The sequence below is a fragment of the Protopterus annectens genome, chromosome 1.part1, assembly GCF_019279795.1.
Source record: "Protopterus annectens isolate FY-2018-M chromosome 1.part1, PAN1.0, whole genome shotgun sequence".
Taxonomy (NCBI): domain Eukaryota; kingdom Metazoa; phylum Chordata; order Ceratodontiformes; family Protopteridae; genus Protopterus; species Protopterus annectens.
The window spans coordinates 1,398,160,315-1,398,177,960 of NC_056726.1; the positions used below are offsets into that span (position 1 = coordinate 1,398,160,315).

Genomic DNA, 17,646 nt, shown 5'->3' on the forward strand with positions numbered 1-17,646 from the left:
GGCTCTACAGCCATGAGGGCCTGTAGCTCTGAAACTCTTCTTGTTGAAGTAACTGCTAGTAGCAGAGCTGTTTTCCATGACAAGAACTTTAGATCAGTGGTAGCAGCTGGTTCAAATGGAGGCAGGGTGAGCTTTTCCAACACAAAATTGAGGTCCCATGCAGGTAATGGTGATCTTCTAGGAGGCCTTAAATTTTTGGCTCCTCTAAGATACTGCTTTAGTAAAGGATGAGAAAAGATTGGTGGCTCTGTATTGTAATGAGGCGAAATGGCAGAGGCATGGATTTTGATTGATGAGAAAGATAGGCCTTTGTCAAGCATCTCAGTTAAGTATTGTAATATCTGAGGAATATTTGGTTCTGCTGTATCAGTTCCTTGTCCTTGATTCCAAGCACAGAATCTCTTCCATTTGTCAGCATAAGATTTTCTAGTACTAGGCCTTCTGACTTCCATCCATCACAGCTTTACTGAGAGGTGTTGTTTGTATGACTACATGATTAGCTATGCTACCAGGTTCAGAGTCTGCAGTTGATTGTGCAGGATCTGATTGTTTTGCTGGGACAGTAGTTGTGGTCTTTGAGGCAAGGTCCAAGCTGGGTATTGAGCCATTGGTGGGGCAATTAATATAATCTTTGGCTTCTCTAGTCTGAGAGGACCTTGGATAGAACAGGCAAAGGAGGAAAGGCGTAAACTGATAGGTTTTTCCAACTGAAGGACAGGGTGTCCACTTTCCATGCTTGTCTGTGATAAGTCCTTGTGCAAAATCTTTTCAATTGATAGTTTTGAGGAGAGGCAAATAGATCTATGTCTGGGCTCCCCCATTTCTCTGTTATCATGCTGAAGACTTGTGGATTTAGTCTCCACTCATGAGGATCCATAAGGTTTCTGCTTAAATTGTCTGCCAGAGTGTTTTGTTTTCCTGGCAGGAATTGAGCTTGAAGATGTATTTGGTAGGTCAAAGCTGTGTCCCACAGTGCCATGGCTAGTCTGCAAAGGGGGTATGGGTGTGTGCCCCCTTGCTTGTTTATATACCACATGACTGTGGTGTTGTCCGTCTTTATCAGTAGTTGTCCTGGATGAAGAAAGGCCTTGAAGGTTGTTAGGGCATTTTGAACAGCTAGTATCTCTTTCTGGTTGAGATGCATTTGTTTTGGTGTCCATAAGCCCTGAATGCATCTTCCTGCCATGTGGGCCCACCAGGCATAATCTGATGCGTCTGTTTTTAAGGTTTGGCTGGCAGGGGGTAGAATGAAGGGCAGTCCCATGTTTTGGAGACATGCCTTTGCCCACCATAGAAACTCCTGTTGCAGGCAGGGAATGAGAGGAATCATTGTTTCCAGACTGTGTGAATGCTGACTCCATAAACATTTTAGGTACCATTGAAGTTTCCTCATATGCAGTCTTGCATATGGAATTAGTAGGATGCAGGATGCCATGAAGCCCGGAGCCTCCAGAATTTGCCTTGCAGAAGACTGGGTTTTTGAAGCCATCATTTTGAAGTAAGCAGTCAGTTGCCTTTGCTTGTCTGGCGTGAGGTAAGCCATCTGGGCAGTTGTATCCAAGCTTGCACCCAGGAATGTTATCTTTTGAGGAGGTACCAGTTGTGATTTATTTTCGTTTACTGTGTACTCTAGGCATGTTAGTAGCCTTTTCACAAATGCCAGGTGTCGAAGAAGAGTGTCCTTGTTCTCTACTTGAATGAGACAGTCATCCAAGTAAGGATATATTTGTATACTTCTTTGTCTGCAAAATGCAATTACTGGTGCTAGGCACTTTGTAAAGACCCTGGGCACAGTAGATAAGCAAAAGGGCAGTGCAGAGAATTGGTAATCCATTAAGCCAGCCTTGAATCTGAGGTATCTTCTGCACAATTGTCTTATTGGGACATGCAGGTATGCCTCTTTTAGATCTAAACTCACCAGCCAAGCATTCTTGCCCAGCATGGGCAGAAGCTGCTGGAAAGTCAGCATTTTGAATTTTGGAATGTCCAGATATGTGTTCAAAATTGATAAATCCAGTATTGGCCGCCAGGCCTTGTCCTTTCTGGGTACCAAGAACAGTCTTGAGTAAAAACATTGTCCTTTTTCCTGTTCTGGTACTGTCTGAATGGCCCCCATATCCATGAGGGACGTAACCTGTTTCTGTGCCTCTGCCCATTGATTTTTTGGCAGATCTGGCCAACCATTTGCCATTGGCATAGTGTGGAAATGTAATCTGTATCCCTGTGATACGATGTTTAGTACCCACTTGTCCTGGGTTATTAACTGCCAATTTTGGGCAAAAAGTGCTACTTTTCCCCCTATGGGTGCTGCCAAAAGATAAGTGCTTGGTGTAGGCAGAGGGAAGTCATTGGGATTGCTTTCTGTAGTTTTGCGCTTTATCTCCTCCAGATTTGGAGGTGGAAATGCCCCATTGCTTTGACCTGTATTAATCTTGCGCCTGTTATCTGGAACTCTTAGGGCATTTGGATTTGCCATTTTGAGCTCTGTCTGACACAGGAAAGGACCAATTTTTTGTAGGCCAGTGTCTACTGAATCTTGGTGGCTGCACTTGTAAGAAGTCTTTAACAGTTTGCATAGACTTAGCTTTGTCTTCCATTTACTTTAAAACCTCTTCTGCCTTAATACCAAACAGAGAATCATGCTGTAAAGGTGCATCTAGCAATTTAGCTTTAACATGATCAGGCAAATTTTGTTCCTTTAACCAGGCATGCCTCCTAATCACAGATCCAGTAACTGTGGCTCTGCAGGAGGCCTCTAAGGAATCACAACCACATTGCAAAGTATGCTTTCCAACTTGTTCAGCTGCATGCAATAATTCCTGCAATTCTTTATTTTCTGCACATTCTGAAATCAACATAATTTTCTGTTTCAGCAATCCCATAACATGTTGTTGGTACTTAAGCATATGAAATTGACAGTTTAAGGCCCTGCTTGCCAAGGTTGCAGATGTATAAACCTTTTTTCCCCATATGTGTAGTGCCTTTGAATCTCTGTCAGAGGGGGTAGGATTTTTTGCTGTTGAGACCTTAACTCCCTCTGGACCCTGTGAAATAGTTTCAGGATCAGCAGCAGGGTTTCTAAATAAAAATTTATGTGAGTCAGGACCCTGTAATATCTGTCAGGCTTACTGGGAGCCGGAGGTAAGGAGTCAGGGGTCAAGCTTGACTCCGAAACCACATCATCCACAGTGTCTGAAACAGAGGGAATGGCTAAAGGCTTGTGCTGAGGGAGAAAGAGGAAATCCCTGAGCCTCTTTTTTGATTCTGTGATTTTGATTCTCCCAGTGAAAATGCTCCCTCAAAGTATGCAAGGTTTCTCCAAATGAATAATCCTCAGGAGGAGATGCAGATGGAATAGACTCCTCGGCATCAGAATCCTCATAGGGAGGTAAAGATAACTCCTGATCAGAAGAGGAATCAGAAGAAATAGAAACCTGATCTGAAGATTCATAATCAGTGTCTTGCCTAGGCCTCTTATCTGGAGTGGGATGGGTACCCCTGATCAAGGTAATATGGTCTGCAGCCATTTTGATCACCTGTTTTTTTGGCATAGAGGCCTGTGCATGTGGCTCATGCGTCGTTTTTTTAGTTTTAGAAGTTGCTTTTGTCTTTGGTTTTGCAGCTGTCGTTAGTTTGATATACAAATGTTGAGGTCTGAATACACCCTCAGAAGTTAGTGCCTGCTCAGCGGCTCAGGACCCATCCGAGGGAGATACATCCGTCGGTCGAATACCTTGAGTATTTTGCGGCATGCCGGACTCCACATGGGCGTCGGTAGAGGCCTGCGACTCAAAGGTAGTGGGTATCAGGGGCTGCGAAAGTGCCTGACTGAGTACCGGTGACTAGCTTAGGAGAAGCTTCGTTGTCGGTTTTGGATCTCGACTGCCTTTCTCTGTCCTTTTCTTTGCGTTTTTTATGTACTCCGGTAGTCGGATTGCTATCCAACGACATATCTGGGTAGTTAAATCTAATTCCAAAATACTTTGATGCAAAAATATACCGAAGCTTAATAGTGCGTTGGTTAAATCTAACACAAAACCGACAGCCAGGCACGTTGTGATCAGGGCCTTGGCAAGGAATACAGTAAAAATGGAAATACTTATGAGATATTTGCTTCCCACAAGTAATACAATTATTAACTTTTTCTGACATCTGTAAAAAGCTAGAAAAAAGTTTCCCCAACGGGGTACTTAGCTTTAGTGAAGACTTTGGTTCTGAAACTCAAACTCGAATATTTCAGGAGTCGGCCGACTGGCACTTGCGAAATTCTTTTGCTTCGGGCACCGCGTGGCAAGAAAGAATAAAGAAAATGGCATCGGCTGCATGTTTTATACCCCTGACAACCTGACGTCATGGAAGAGAAGACAGCAAACGACGCAGGACCCAAGACTTTGGAATTCAGGCCGACTGAGGGCAACCTGCCAGCAGATTACCCAAATGTAATGACTGCAACAGTGAAACACGAAGAACATCACAGTTTCCAGCAATAAAATGCTTCTAACAAACTTCAGCAAAGGATAGAAGAATGGAAGGCAAACCTGAAGGCACATGCAATGAAACTGAGTACAGACAAGACAGTTGTAATGGCAGCAAATGGAGGAAATCAGAAGAAGCTGAGAATTGAGATAAAAGAGAAAATAGTAGAACAGGTTAACAGCTTCAAGTATCTAAGAGAGGTGGTTCAGGAGATGTGAAGTCTGAATGAGGAGGTCAAGGCTAGACTCAGAGGGGTTACAACCATTTGGAACACAGTATCAGGGGTAGTACATGAAAGATGAATGACAAAAAGTTGAAAAGTAAGCAGTACAAAACACTGGTGTGACTAGTACTACCGCATGTTACAGAAACCAGAGCAGAAAAGGCACAGCCAGCTGAGGATACTAGAGGCACAAAAGTTGAATAAACTAGAGGTGATAGAGCCAAAGTGCCTGAAATGAGCTGTAGGATGCACAATGTGGGCCAAGCGAAGAAATGAGGACATCAGAGCAGAAGCCCAAGTAGATTTGATTGTATAGAAGTAAAAGAGAATAGATTACAGTGGTTCAGGCACATATGCAGAAAAGCAGAAAACAATCTGGTGAAGAAGATCTGGGGCAGACAGGAAGAAGGCTAGAGGAAACGAGGGCATCCAGCAAAGAGGTAGATAAACTGTGTGAAAGAAGACGTGCAGCAGTCAGACATGAGTGTAGAAGTAGTTGGGAGAGTGGCACTGAATCGAGTGAGATAGAGACAGTTGACATGATACCACAACCCCATGTAGAAAATAGGAAAATTGGGGATTGAAGAAGATGATGATAATTTCCAAAAGAAGAGAAAACCACTATTGCATGGGCCAGAAGGGAGTCATCACTATGATCTTGGGGGATTCCTTTTGAATTTTCAAAAATAACCTGGATATCAGTGGAAAGTTTGGAAAAGCATACAGGAACATTCCTGTCCATACAGGAACATTTCTGTCCAAGGAAAAGAAAAGGCATCTTTCTTCCAGGCCTTCTTGCACGAAGTCTTGGAGCAGAATCTTGACAGTTGGTTGTTCAGAGAGGAGATAAACAGGTCTGCCTGAGGAACTCCCCACAAATGGATCAAATCTTGGAAGATCCCCTAATCTAGTTTCCACATTTGAGGGTCTGCCCATGTCCTGCTCAGCTTGTCTGCCACACAGTTTTTCTCTGACAGAATGCAGGACCAGGATGCCTATAGAGCAAGACTGTGCTGTGAAGCTATATCACAAGCTAACATGGCTAGTCTGCAAAGGGGTATGACCCGGTTCCCCCTTGCTTGTTGATGTACCACATGACTGTGGTACCATCTGTAACAACTTAAAGAAGTCACAGGGCCAAAGGGGATAAAGGGAAATGAGTGCCTTAATCAGGAAAGAAGCATCTCTTTTATATTTATGTACTTGCAGCTGTCATTATTTCCCATAAACCTTGCACTTTTAACCCTCCTGAAACTTCTCCCCAAGCAAAGTCCACAGCATCTGTGGTGACTGACTACTTTGGAACAGGGAGGGAAAAGGGGAGACCTGGATTTGAGGATATTTGTTGTCTCCGCCAAATAAAAGACAAAGGACGTTTGTGCTGGGACCAAATAGACTTCAAATACCACTGCATCTTTCTCATGTGAAATCTTGCCATGAGTATCATAAGAATCACAGATACCAAGAGTTTTAAACCCAGAGGTATTTCCTTGCCATGACCGGAGTATGAGTGGAAAACCTTACAAACAGATCTACATATAGATCTATTTTTTTCTGTGAAAAAAAAAGCTCTTTGAACTGAGGTATCTAGCTGACACCTCAGGAACACAATCCTATGTGGTGAAGTCAAAAAAGACTTGAATGCTCTTTTGAAATCCCAGCTTGTGTAACAAATTTCTCACCCAATTGAGAGATTACTGACAATTTGAAAAGGACTCTGAAAAGATAAGCAAGTTGTCTAAATATGGAAAAATATGGATACCCTACAGCTGCAATAAGCTATAAAGTACAGTTGTGTACACTTACCACAAATGTAGATGTTCGAGTGTATTCACTGTTGCAGTCATTACATTTGGGTAATCTGCTGGCAGGTTGCCCTCAGTCGGTCTGAATTCCAAAGTCTTGGGTCCTGCATCAGTTGCTGTCTTCTCTTCCATGAAGTCCAAGTCGTCAGGGGTATAAAACATGCAGCCAACTCCATTTTCTTTAGTTTTTCTTGCCCCCGATGTCAGGTGCCCCCAAAAAGGTAGCAATATTATATATATAAACATAAATATACATGTTTCAATATAAACTTTACCTTCATCTACAAGCAAATACACCACATAGGTTGTAGAAGATAGAGAAGGAAAGATAAACTTTAGAATGACAGGGGGATGGCGGGAGGGTAACTTGGACTGCAACAGTGAATACACTCAAACATCTACATTTATGGTAAGTGTACACAACTGTACTATGTTCTTCGTGTTTCACTGTTGCAGTCATTACATTTGGGTAGAATCCCAAAGCTATGGTTGGGAGGCTGGAGCTAAACAGCATTAGGTGCGGCTATAAGGCCCTGCAGCACTGCAGTGGCAAAGCCTGCCCTGGACTTAGAGTACAGAGGCAAATGGTAATGCTTTGTAAAGGTGTGAACAGAGCTCCAAGTAGCAGCCTCTAGAATGTCTTTGGTTGGTACTCCTCTGAGAAAGGCTGCTGAAGCAGCTGCAGCTCTGGTGGAATGAGACCTAATGCCCTTAGGCACAGGTTTACCATGGTGTAAGTAGCAGAAATGGATGCAGTGGCTTATCCACTTTGAAACTGTCTGCTTTGAAATAGCCTTTTCTTCTGATCCTGCAGCATATGAAACTAGTAATTGCTCAGTTTTTCTTAGAGCTTTAGTCCTGCTCAAGTAGAATCTTAGCTGTCTGTGTACGTCCAAGGAATGCAGAATTCTCTCCCCTTTATTCTGCAGACTTGGATAAAAAGTTGGCAAATTAATTGTTTGGTTAAGAGCCACACTGGAAACCACCTTAGGCATAAAAGTAGGATTTGTCCTTAGAGACACCCTGTCTAGGTGAAATATGATAAAAGGCTCTACAGCCATGAGGGCCTGTAGCTTTGAAACTCTTCTTGCTGAAGTAATTGCTAGTAGCAGAGCTGTCTTCCATGATAAAAACTTTATGTCGGCGGTAGTAGCTGGTTCAAATGGAGGCAGGGTGAGCTTTTCCAACACATAATTGAGGTCCCATGCAGGTGGTGGTGATCTTCTAAGAAGCCTTAAATTTTTGGCTCCTCTAAGATACTGCTTTAGTAAAAGATGAGAAAAGACTGGTGGCTCTGTATTGTAATGAGCCGAAATGGCAGAGGCATGGATTTTGATTGATGAGAAAGATAGGCCTTTGTCAAGCATCTCAGTTAAGTATTGTAATATCTGAGGAATATGTGGTACTGCTGTATCAGTTCCTTGTGCTTGATTCCAAGCACAGAATCTCTTCCATTTGTTAGCATAAGATTTTCTAGTACTAGGCCTTCTGGCTTCCAAAATGACATCCATCACAGCTTTACTGAGAGGTGTCGTTTGTATGACTACATGATTAGCCATGCTGTCAGGTTCAGAGTCTGTAGTTGATTGTGCAGGATCTGATTGTTTTGCTGGGACAGTAGTTGTGGTCTTTGAGGCAAGGTCCAAGCTGGGTACTGAGACAAGTTCCTTAGGACTGGGTACCAGTACTGGCGGGGCCAGTCCAGGGCAATTAATATCATCTTTGGCTTCTCTTGTCTGACTTTTAGGAGGACCTTGGGTAGAAGAGGCAGAGGAGGAAAGGCGTAAACTGATAGGGCTTTCCAACTGAAAGATAGGGCGTCCACTTTCCATGCTTTGCTGTGATAAGTCCTTGTGCAGAATTTTTTTCAATTGATAATTTTGAGGAGAGGCAAATAGATCTATGTCTGGGCTCCCCCATTTCTCTGTTATCATGCTGAAGACTTGTGGATTTAGTTTCCACTCGTGAGGATCCATAAGATCTAAGGCCCTTAACAAAGGGTGTCCAATGTTACTGTGTAATATTAATACTAATACAAATGACAGTAGTTAACTAAGACAGCTAGGCCTTCTGGAGTGGCCCACACAGTGTTACCAAATAAATATAAGCATTCTCAAAGGTTAAATACTTTCTACAAGGCCCAGCCACAATAAAAGTTTTAGATATAGTTAATAATAAATAATAGAAGAGCATGAAAATACTGAATGTATATTTACAGTAAACCACAGAATTCAAATCACAGGAAATATTGAAAATAATATTGATGAGCAGATGCATACAAATAAAGAAAAACAATCTCTAAACTAAGCTTCACTAGATTCCTGACTGAATCTAGGAGAACTACTATTCCCTTATAACTTACTTGATAGAGCAAGGCACAATGGAATACATGAGCAGTCTTTCTAGTAAGGGTCCCCACAACAGAATAGTCAATACTTAGAGATTACTCCCTGTAAAATATAATATCCAAGGTGGCTTGCAGAATGATCTCATCTGGTCACCTGATTCTAGGTTCTCACAGTATCCCCATTTGAAGTTGAAACAGGAATTTAGCATAGACGGCTACAATACACATCTAAATGCTTACGGCAGTGCCTGGGGCTTCCTCTCTTTTTACTGAGGTAATAAACAAAGGCTTCTTCCAGACCCATCATCTCTGGTCCTAATCAGCATTGTGGGGGTGCAGTTTTAATGGTTTACCCGCTCATTTACATTTTCCTTATTTTTCTTAAAGTAAGCTAACTGGTTAACCTTTGCTGTCCCAGTATCCTCTATTAGAACACATACATTTAATTCAGTTACAATAACATATGTACATGCATTTTCATTCCAGCAGGGTGCACTGTTGATACATTTTAATACAAGCAATCTTCACAAATACATTTTCAGCACAAACATCTGTACAAATCAGTTTGACATACAAATGACATATAATTATTTTCAAAATTCCAGCTAGCTGTGCTGGCACAAGTCATACATCCACTGCCCTATTTCTAGCATGGCTGGCAGTACCTCCTATCATCACACATACAACAAGCTGATCAACAAAGAAAGTATCCTGTAGCAAAACAGTAAGGTCTACAGTGACAAAATGTAAAAATGATTCAGGATTGACACATCCAGTACAGGTCTCAACTGATGGTCTTTCCTTGGCACTAGACAACCTGGAATAAAAACCTTTCCTTGTTCTAGGAAGGGAGCAAGCTGAGTTGCTTTTCTGAAAAGAATGTGTTTTACTAGAGGAAGCTCCAGATGCTGCTGATAACTTTTAAGTTTGGGCAACAAGACTGAGAAATGGAAATGAAAGCAAGTTCTCTGCTGTGTATTGTGGATTCTATTTAACTTTCTCAGATACCTCTAGTGATATCAGATATGAATCCATTTTCCCATTTAAAAGAATAAAAGGAAATTCTTCCTCCCACATAAATGGGGTGGGGGATCTAGATGCATCAGATGAAGGAGGCTGGCACTATCGGAAAGGGAAAGAGGTCAAGAAAGCTGAAAAGGTTGTTGGCGATGGTGTTTTTGACTATCAGAAAGACTTGTTCACTATTTAGTCTGAAATTGTCTTCACTGTATTGATGCTGCCTTGTTTGTCCTTTGAAAAGGCTATGATTTCCTGAGCAATTTTTGGATGTATTTTGGGACTACAGGATGATAAATTTATTTTACTTTCACCATCTAATGCTATGGTAAGTTTATTTACACAACAGTATCATGTTCAATATTATATCATTGATGCAATAGCCTAAGCTAGATGGATAGATTACCATTGCTTAAAAAACAAAAACAGATGAGGAGGTAAATTAATAACCTAGGAAACCCTTGGTGAATGCTCCTAGCAAAGCCATGTCTGGATGTGGAAAAGGAATCACAATTTATAGTGTTTTGGAAAAGTATGTACAGAAGACCAAGAACACTTCTACAGTCCATCCTTTTCCAGAAAGCAACTAAAAAAGCCAAATCTCTGGAAGAATCGGCTCTAACCCTGCCTGGAAGTGTTTGTTACAGTGAGCAGAACAAAAAAGAAATAGCATGAGAAAATCAAGAAATAGCCTGCTTGGACACTGATTGTCCTTTTCGCTTACCTTCATAGCAGACAAACAGCTAACTGGCTTTCCTGTAAAGGATTGAATTTTGTCTGGGTAGTATTTGAACTACCTGTGGACATAGAGTATGAAGACGCCTTTCTCACTTCTTTTGGCGTTCTGGAAAAAAAAAAAAGTCTGTCTCAAGGCAGACTCTAAAGCCACTTTAGGCACAAAAGACAGAATAGTTTTTAAAGAAACCCTATTCTTCTGGAAATGAATGAGACAGGCTTGATTCACCATAAGGACATGTGACTCAAGATATTATTCTAACAAAAGTCAGAGCAATAAGTAAAACAGTCCATGTTAAAAACCATAATTCAGCCTGATCAGTTGGTTAAAATGGAAAGAGAGTAAGCTTCTCAAGCACAAAATTCAGAATCCAAGGAGAAGTCATCTGTAGTCTAGGTGGGCAGATAACATAAAACCCCTTTCAAAAAATTTTGCTTGGGAATAGGAAGAAAGGAGAGATCCTGAGGCAGACAAGCAGAAATGGCTGAAAGAAGAATCTTGCTAGAAGAGTAAGAAAGGTCAGAGGACAATAACTCAAACAAATAATCATGAACCAGAGGCAGAGAAGCCTTAAAAGATCCTGATCTGTGGAATGGCAACACCTAGAAAATCTTTTTTCACTTAGATAAATGATTTTCTACTAGCAGTTTTTTTAGTCACCTTCAGTACCTGCTGCATGTCTTCAGAAAAAGCGGTCTGAAAAGTATCAAAATTCTATCATCCAGACAGTCGAAAAGATTTTAGGTTGGGATATATCAGACAACCCCTGCCTTGTACGAGTAAATCCATATTGTGGGAATGTGTATGGTAAATGCCTCTGGCCAGCTTCAAAAGAAGGGAGAACTACTGTTTCCTATGTCAAAAGAGTTTCCATTACTGTATCTGGGGAGTCTTTCTGAACCTTTTGAATAAATATTTATTTATATTTTTATCCCTTCTTGACAGGATTAGTCCCACTTGGCTACTAGCTTCTTTGCAGGGGAGAAAATTTGGCCAGGGCATCTGGGAAATTACTCTACTCTTTTCGATAGGTGCCATTGGATCATTTACATCTTTTACTACTGTGACGCACATGCTCTGGCCCAGCAATCAAGGAGCCTCAATCCTCAGCAGTAACACCAGTGAGGGGTGTCTCATATAGGAGGAAAGGATAACAAGTACAATTTCCCTTAAGAGCACACAGGGATCACAGGCTGGTCACTCCCTTGCTCTCCAGGTCCCCAATAAGACTCCCCACTGGCACAGCTATAGGGTCCAGATCTCAGTCTAGTGGGCAAGCTAAAACCTCCAGCACCCTCTCTCTCCAACCAGTGCTTTGTGTCCCTGCCCAAGAAGCTGACACACACACACACACACACACACACACACACACACACACACACACACACACACACACACACACACACTTTGAGAAGAGTTTATACAACCACACAGACACTCCTGGGGAAGGCTGTCATAGGTTCTCCAGTTGTGCCCCCTTTTTCCCAGACTATAAGGTAGTACCAGCTGCCACCACCCACTAATATTTATCAGCTACTCAAAGGCCCTTAAAAGGGTGTCCAATTATTACTGTGCAATATTATTATCCAATTGGTAGTATAGCCCAGGGCTAAAGCTATTAGAGTGGCTTTGTACAATTTTACCAAAGGCATGCAAGTACTCTAAAGAGTTTAAATTATCTCTACAAAAAACAGCCAAAGTTGAAAGGGTTTAAAAATATTTAATAACAAATAGTCAAAACACAAGACAATACTTTCTACTACACAGTGCAAGTCAAGAGTTCAGAGATCACAGAGAAATACTTAAAATAATTCAGTAGTACAGTTCTGACATCACAGAAAAATGCTTAGTCTAATCTTTCTAGTTTCTAGCTATTTTTAAGAGAAAACAAATCTAAGATAAACTTACATATAGAGCAAGACAGTGCTAGTGAGTTGGATGGTCAAGACAAAAATTATTAATGCTCTCTGATACTCTGTTTTTAAAATCACATTCCTGGTTCACATTACATTATTCTTCACACTTCCCTGGGTTCCCAGGCTAACAGAAACTATATTTATATTCTTCACCTCTGGGCAGAAACCAGAGCAATAAAGGACAGTTATGCATGCAAATTCTGGCCATTAACTCTAGCCTTAAAACAATAGGCAGGATGCCTCACTCTAGACTTACTGGCTCCCAGTCTTAACATCAAAGGGTCACAACATGCTTTACTTGGTCAGTAGAGTGCACTGTTTTTACATTTTTTTCAGTTCCACATGTAACACTATTTTTACCATTTAAGACAACAAGCCTGTGGTTTACATTAATATTTACAAATGATAGAATTATCTTCAAAATTCTATCTGTCTAGGCTGGCAGCCTTCACCTATTTTCACCCAATCTTCACATATCTACCGCCCTGGAGAACTCAAGCTAGTTTTTCAAGTGACCCTTGAGAAACGCTGCTTGAGGGAGTTAGGTCTATCTGAGCATACTTTACCCCATTCCCTGTCTTGAGAGCCCATCTGCATTGGCATTGCTAATCCCACTGCGATGCTGCATGGACATATCATATGCTTGCAACCCCAGGCTCCATCTTAGCAACTTGGCATTTTGCTGCCTAACTCTGTTTAACCATGTTAGGGGGTTGTGATCTGTCATAACACTGAATTTCATTCTGTACAAATAAGGCTGAAGTTTCTGCAGTGCTCACACTATGGCTAGACATTCCTTTTCTACAGCTGCATAGCGTTCCTCCCTGGGTTGAAGCCTACGACTGAGATAAACCACTGGGTGCTCTTCCCCCTCTGAGGAAATCTGGCTAAGTACAGACCCCACCCCATGGTTCAAAGCATCCACCTGCACAACAAATTATTTGCTGTAATCTGGACTGGCTAACACAGGGGGTCCTCCCAAAGCTTCTGGAACACCTGCTCACATGCTGGGGTACACAGTACCTTATCTGGTCTATTCTTCCTTGTCAGGTCTGTGAGGGGAGCAGCTATGGTACTACAACTGGGGATAAACTTTCTGTAGTACCTTGCTGTCCCTAAAAATGTCCTCACCTGCTTTTTAGTAAAAGGTGCAGGCCATGCCTGAATGGCTTCCACTTCAGCAGGTTCTGGCTTTATCTTTCCACTCCCCATTTTATGTCCTAGGTAGGAGACCTCTGTCATACCCACCTGACATTTGCTCGGCTTAATGGTCAACCCTGCCTTCTGTAGTCTGCCCAGCACCTCCCTGACATGCTGAAGGTGCTCTGGCCGGAAATGGCTGTAGATGGCAATATCATCTAGGTAAGCAAGGGCAAACCCTCCTGCTCATGCTAGGATATGATCTACCAGCCTCTGGAAAGTTGCTGGGGCATTCTTCATCCCAAAAGTACAGTTTTGTACCTACTATAAATGTAGATGTTCGAGTGTAAACACTGCTGCAATCATTACACTTGGGTTATCCTGTTGTCAGGCGGTTCCCCAGTCGGCCTGAGTTCTAAAGTCTTGGTCTGGCATCGGTTGCTGTCGCCTCCTCCCTGACGTCAGTGCACCAGGGGTATATAAGATGCAGCCAATGCCATTTTTCTTCAGTTTTTCTTGCCCCAGATGTCAGGTGCCCCCAAATAGGTAGGCAATTCAAACTGCTAGTAAAGTATACAAAAGAAAAGCAAACAACAATTTTCAGTTACCAGCAAATACTTCCCATAGATAGTAAAGGGAAGAAGACCTAGGTACGTACCAGCAAGTAAGAGGGGAAGGAGGGAGGGTAACCTGGACTGCAGCAGTGTTTACACTCGAACATCTACATTTATGGTAGGTACAAAACTGTACTATGTTCATCGTGTTACACTGCTGCAGTCATTACACTTGGGTGGAATCCCAAAGATGAGGTAGGGTGGCTGGTTCTATAAGACATTAGGGGTGGCTATAAGGCCCTGCAGAACAGCAGTGGCGAAGCCAGCTCTGGATTTGGAGTATAAAGGCAAATGGTAATGCTTGGTGAAGCTATGCACAGAACTCCATGTTGCTGCTTCCAAAATATCCTTGGTAGGTACTCCTCTGAGGTAGGCAGTTGAAGTGGCTGTTGTCCTGGTGGAGTGAGATCTAATGCTGCTAGGTACAGGTTTCCCATGGTGTGTATAGCAGAAACGTATACAATGTCCTATCCATTTTGAAATAGTCTGTTTTGAAATGGCTTTTCCCTGTGCTCCTGCAGCATATGCTACCAATAATTGCTCAGATTTTCTGAAAGCTTTGGTTTTGTCCAAGTAGAAGCGTAACTGTCTGTGAATGTCCAAATAATGCAGTAGTCTCTCCCCTTTATTCTGTGGGTTTGGATAAAATGTTGGCAAGTGAATAGTTTGGTTTACAACCACACTTGATACCACCTTTGGCATAAACGTAGGGTTAGTTCTTAAAGACACCCTGTCCTAGTGGAAAATGAGGAAAGGTCCCACTGTCATTAGTGCCTGTAATTCTGAAACTCTTTGTGCTGATGTTATTGCCAGTAGCAGAGCAGTTTTCCAAGAGATATATTTTAATTCTGCTGTGTTAGCTGGCTCAAAAGGAGGTAAAGTTAATTTTTCCAAAACAAAGTTGAGGTCCCAAGTTGGAGTAGGTGCTCTACAGGGCGGTCTTCTGTTTTTAGCCCCTCTGAGGTACTGTTTGAGCAAAGGCTTAGAGAAAATTGGTGGATCCGTGTTGTAATGAGCAGAAATGGCAGAGGCGTGGATCTTGATGGATAAAAAGGAGAGGCCCTTGTCCAGCAACTCAGTTAAATATTGAAGTATCTGAGGAATGTTTGAGACAAGAGGGTCAAGGCTGTTCGCCTGGTTCCAGGCACAGAATCTCTTCCATTTATCCGAGTAGGCTTTCCTGGTACTAGGCCTTCTGGACTCCAGAATGACATCCATAACAGCTTTGGAGAGAGGCATTGCTTGCTTGACTAAGGAATTTTCCATGCAGATAGGTTTAAGGTCTTTAGCTGGCTGTGAAGTATCTCATTGTTGTGCTGTGTCAGCAAATGTGGGATTTGAGGCAAAATCCAGGGTGGTCCTTGTGCTAAGTTCTTTAAGATTGGGTACCAGTGCTGGTGTGGCTAGTCTGGTGCAATCAGGACCATCTTTGGCTCTTCTTGCCTGGCTTTTATGAGTACCTTTGGAAGGAGAGGTAAAGGTGGGAAAGCGTATACTTTTAGGTTTTTCCAGCTGAATGAGAGGGCATCCACTTTCCATGCTTGTGGATGGTAACTCCTTGTGCAGAATTTCTGTAGCTGGCACTTCATTGGGGATGCAAACAGATCTATGTCTGGCCTCAACCATTTTTGTGCTATCATTCTGAATATTTGTGGATTCAATTCCCATTCGTGGGGATCCATGATGTTTCTGCTTAAGTCGTCTGCCAGTGTGTTTTTCTCTCCTGGCAGGAATTGTGCTTGCAGATGAACCTGGTCGTCTACAGCTGTGTTCCACAAGGTCATGGCTTGCCTGCAGAGGGGGTAGAAGTGTGTGCCCCCTTGCTTGTTTATGTACCACATAACTATGGTGTTGTCTGTCTTTAGTAATAGTTGTCCTGGATGCAGCAGGTCCTTGAAAGCTATAAGGGCATTTTGTACAGCTAGCATCTCTTTTTGATTGATGTGAAGATGCCTTTGCTCTGCGGGCCACTTGCCCTGAATACATTTTCCTGCCATGTGTGCTCCCCAGGCGTAATCCAATGCATCTGTTGTCAGTGTTTGCCTGGCTGTGGGTTGAATAAAAGGCTGTCCCTTGTTGAGGTGACAAGCTTGAGCCCACCATGGAAACTCCTGCTGAAGGCAAGGAATTAGTGGTATAACTGTTTCCAAACTTTGACAGTGTTGATACCATACACTCTTTAGGTACCATTGTAGTTTCCTCATATGCAGTCTGGCATATGTAATTAGTAGTATGCAAGATGCCATGTAGCCCAAGGCCTGCAGAATTTTTCTTGCAGGGAGTTGGGTCTTTGTTGCCATCAATTGAAAGTAATGAGTCAGTTGTCCTTGCTTGTCTGGCATGAGATAAGCCATCTGGGCCGTTGTGTTCAAGCTGGCACCCAGGAATATTATCTGTTGTGAGGGCACTAGTTTTGATTTCTTTTCGTTTACTGTGTACCCCAGGCAACTTAATAACTTTTTTACGAACGCCAGATACTTTAGAAGAATGTCGTTGCTCTCTGCTTGATCAGGCAGTCGTCCAGGTACGGATAAATTTGAATTCCTTTTTGTCTGTAAAATGCAATTACTGGTGCCAGGCACTTTGTGAAGTCCCTGGGCGCAGTAGATAAGCCAAAGGGCAGTGCAGAGAATTAATAGTGCATTGAACCAGCTATGAATCTGAGGCATCTTCTACAGTTTTGTCAGATAGGGACATGCAGGTATGCCTCCTTGAGGTCCAAAGTCACGAGCCAAGCTTTCTTGCCCAGCATGGGAAGAAGCTGCTGGTAGTGTCAACATTTTGAATTTCGGAACATCCAGGTAAGTGTTTAGAGAAGAAAGATCCAGAATGGGCCTCCAGGCTTTGTCCTTTCTGGGAACCAGAAAGAGTCTTGAGGAAAATCCTTGTTCTTGCTCCTGTGGTGGTACCTTTTGAATAGCTCTCATGTCCATGAGTGCTGTAATTTGTTTTTGAGCCTCTGCCCATTAATTTGGTGGCAGATTTGGCATTCCTTTTAACCTGGCAGAGTGTGAAAGTGGAACCTGTAACCTTGAGATACAATGTTGAGAACCCATTTGTCTTTGGTGATCCAATGCCAATTGTGATAGAAAAGTGCCAGTTTTCCTCCTAAGGGGGCTGCCAAGAGAGAGCTGTTTGGCAGCTGTAGTGGGAAGTCATTGAGGCTGCTTTTTATAAGGTTGGGGCCTGTCTTCCCCTTCTTTCTGGCCTGAAGTACCCCATTGTCGAGGCCTGTAAGGACCTTGTGATTGACCTCTACCTCTTGGACGTCTGGATCTGCCCCTTTGAGGTCTGTCTGCAACTGGAAAGGACCAATTCTTTGTTGGCCAATTTCTGCTAAAACGAGGAGGCTGTACCTGTAAGAAATCCTTC

General features: G+C 42.6%; 1 protein-coding gene across 1 annotated transcript in view; it reads right to left on the reverse strand.

The window, feature by feature from the left end:
* Positions 1-17,646, reverse strand: part of GREB1 (growth regulating estrogen receptor binding 1) — a 3,935,532-nt gene that overhangs the window by 2,420,982 nt on the left and 1,496,904 nt on the right. The window lies entirely within an intron of this gene.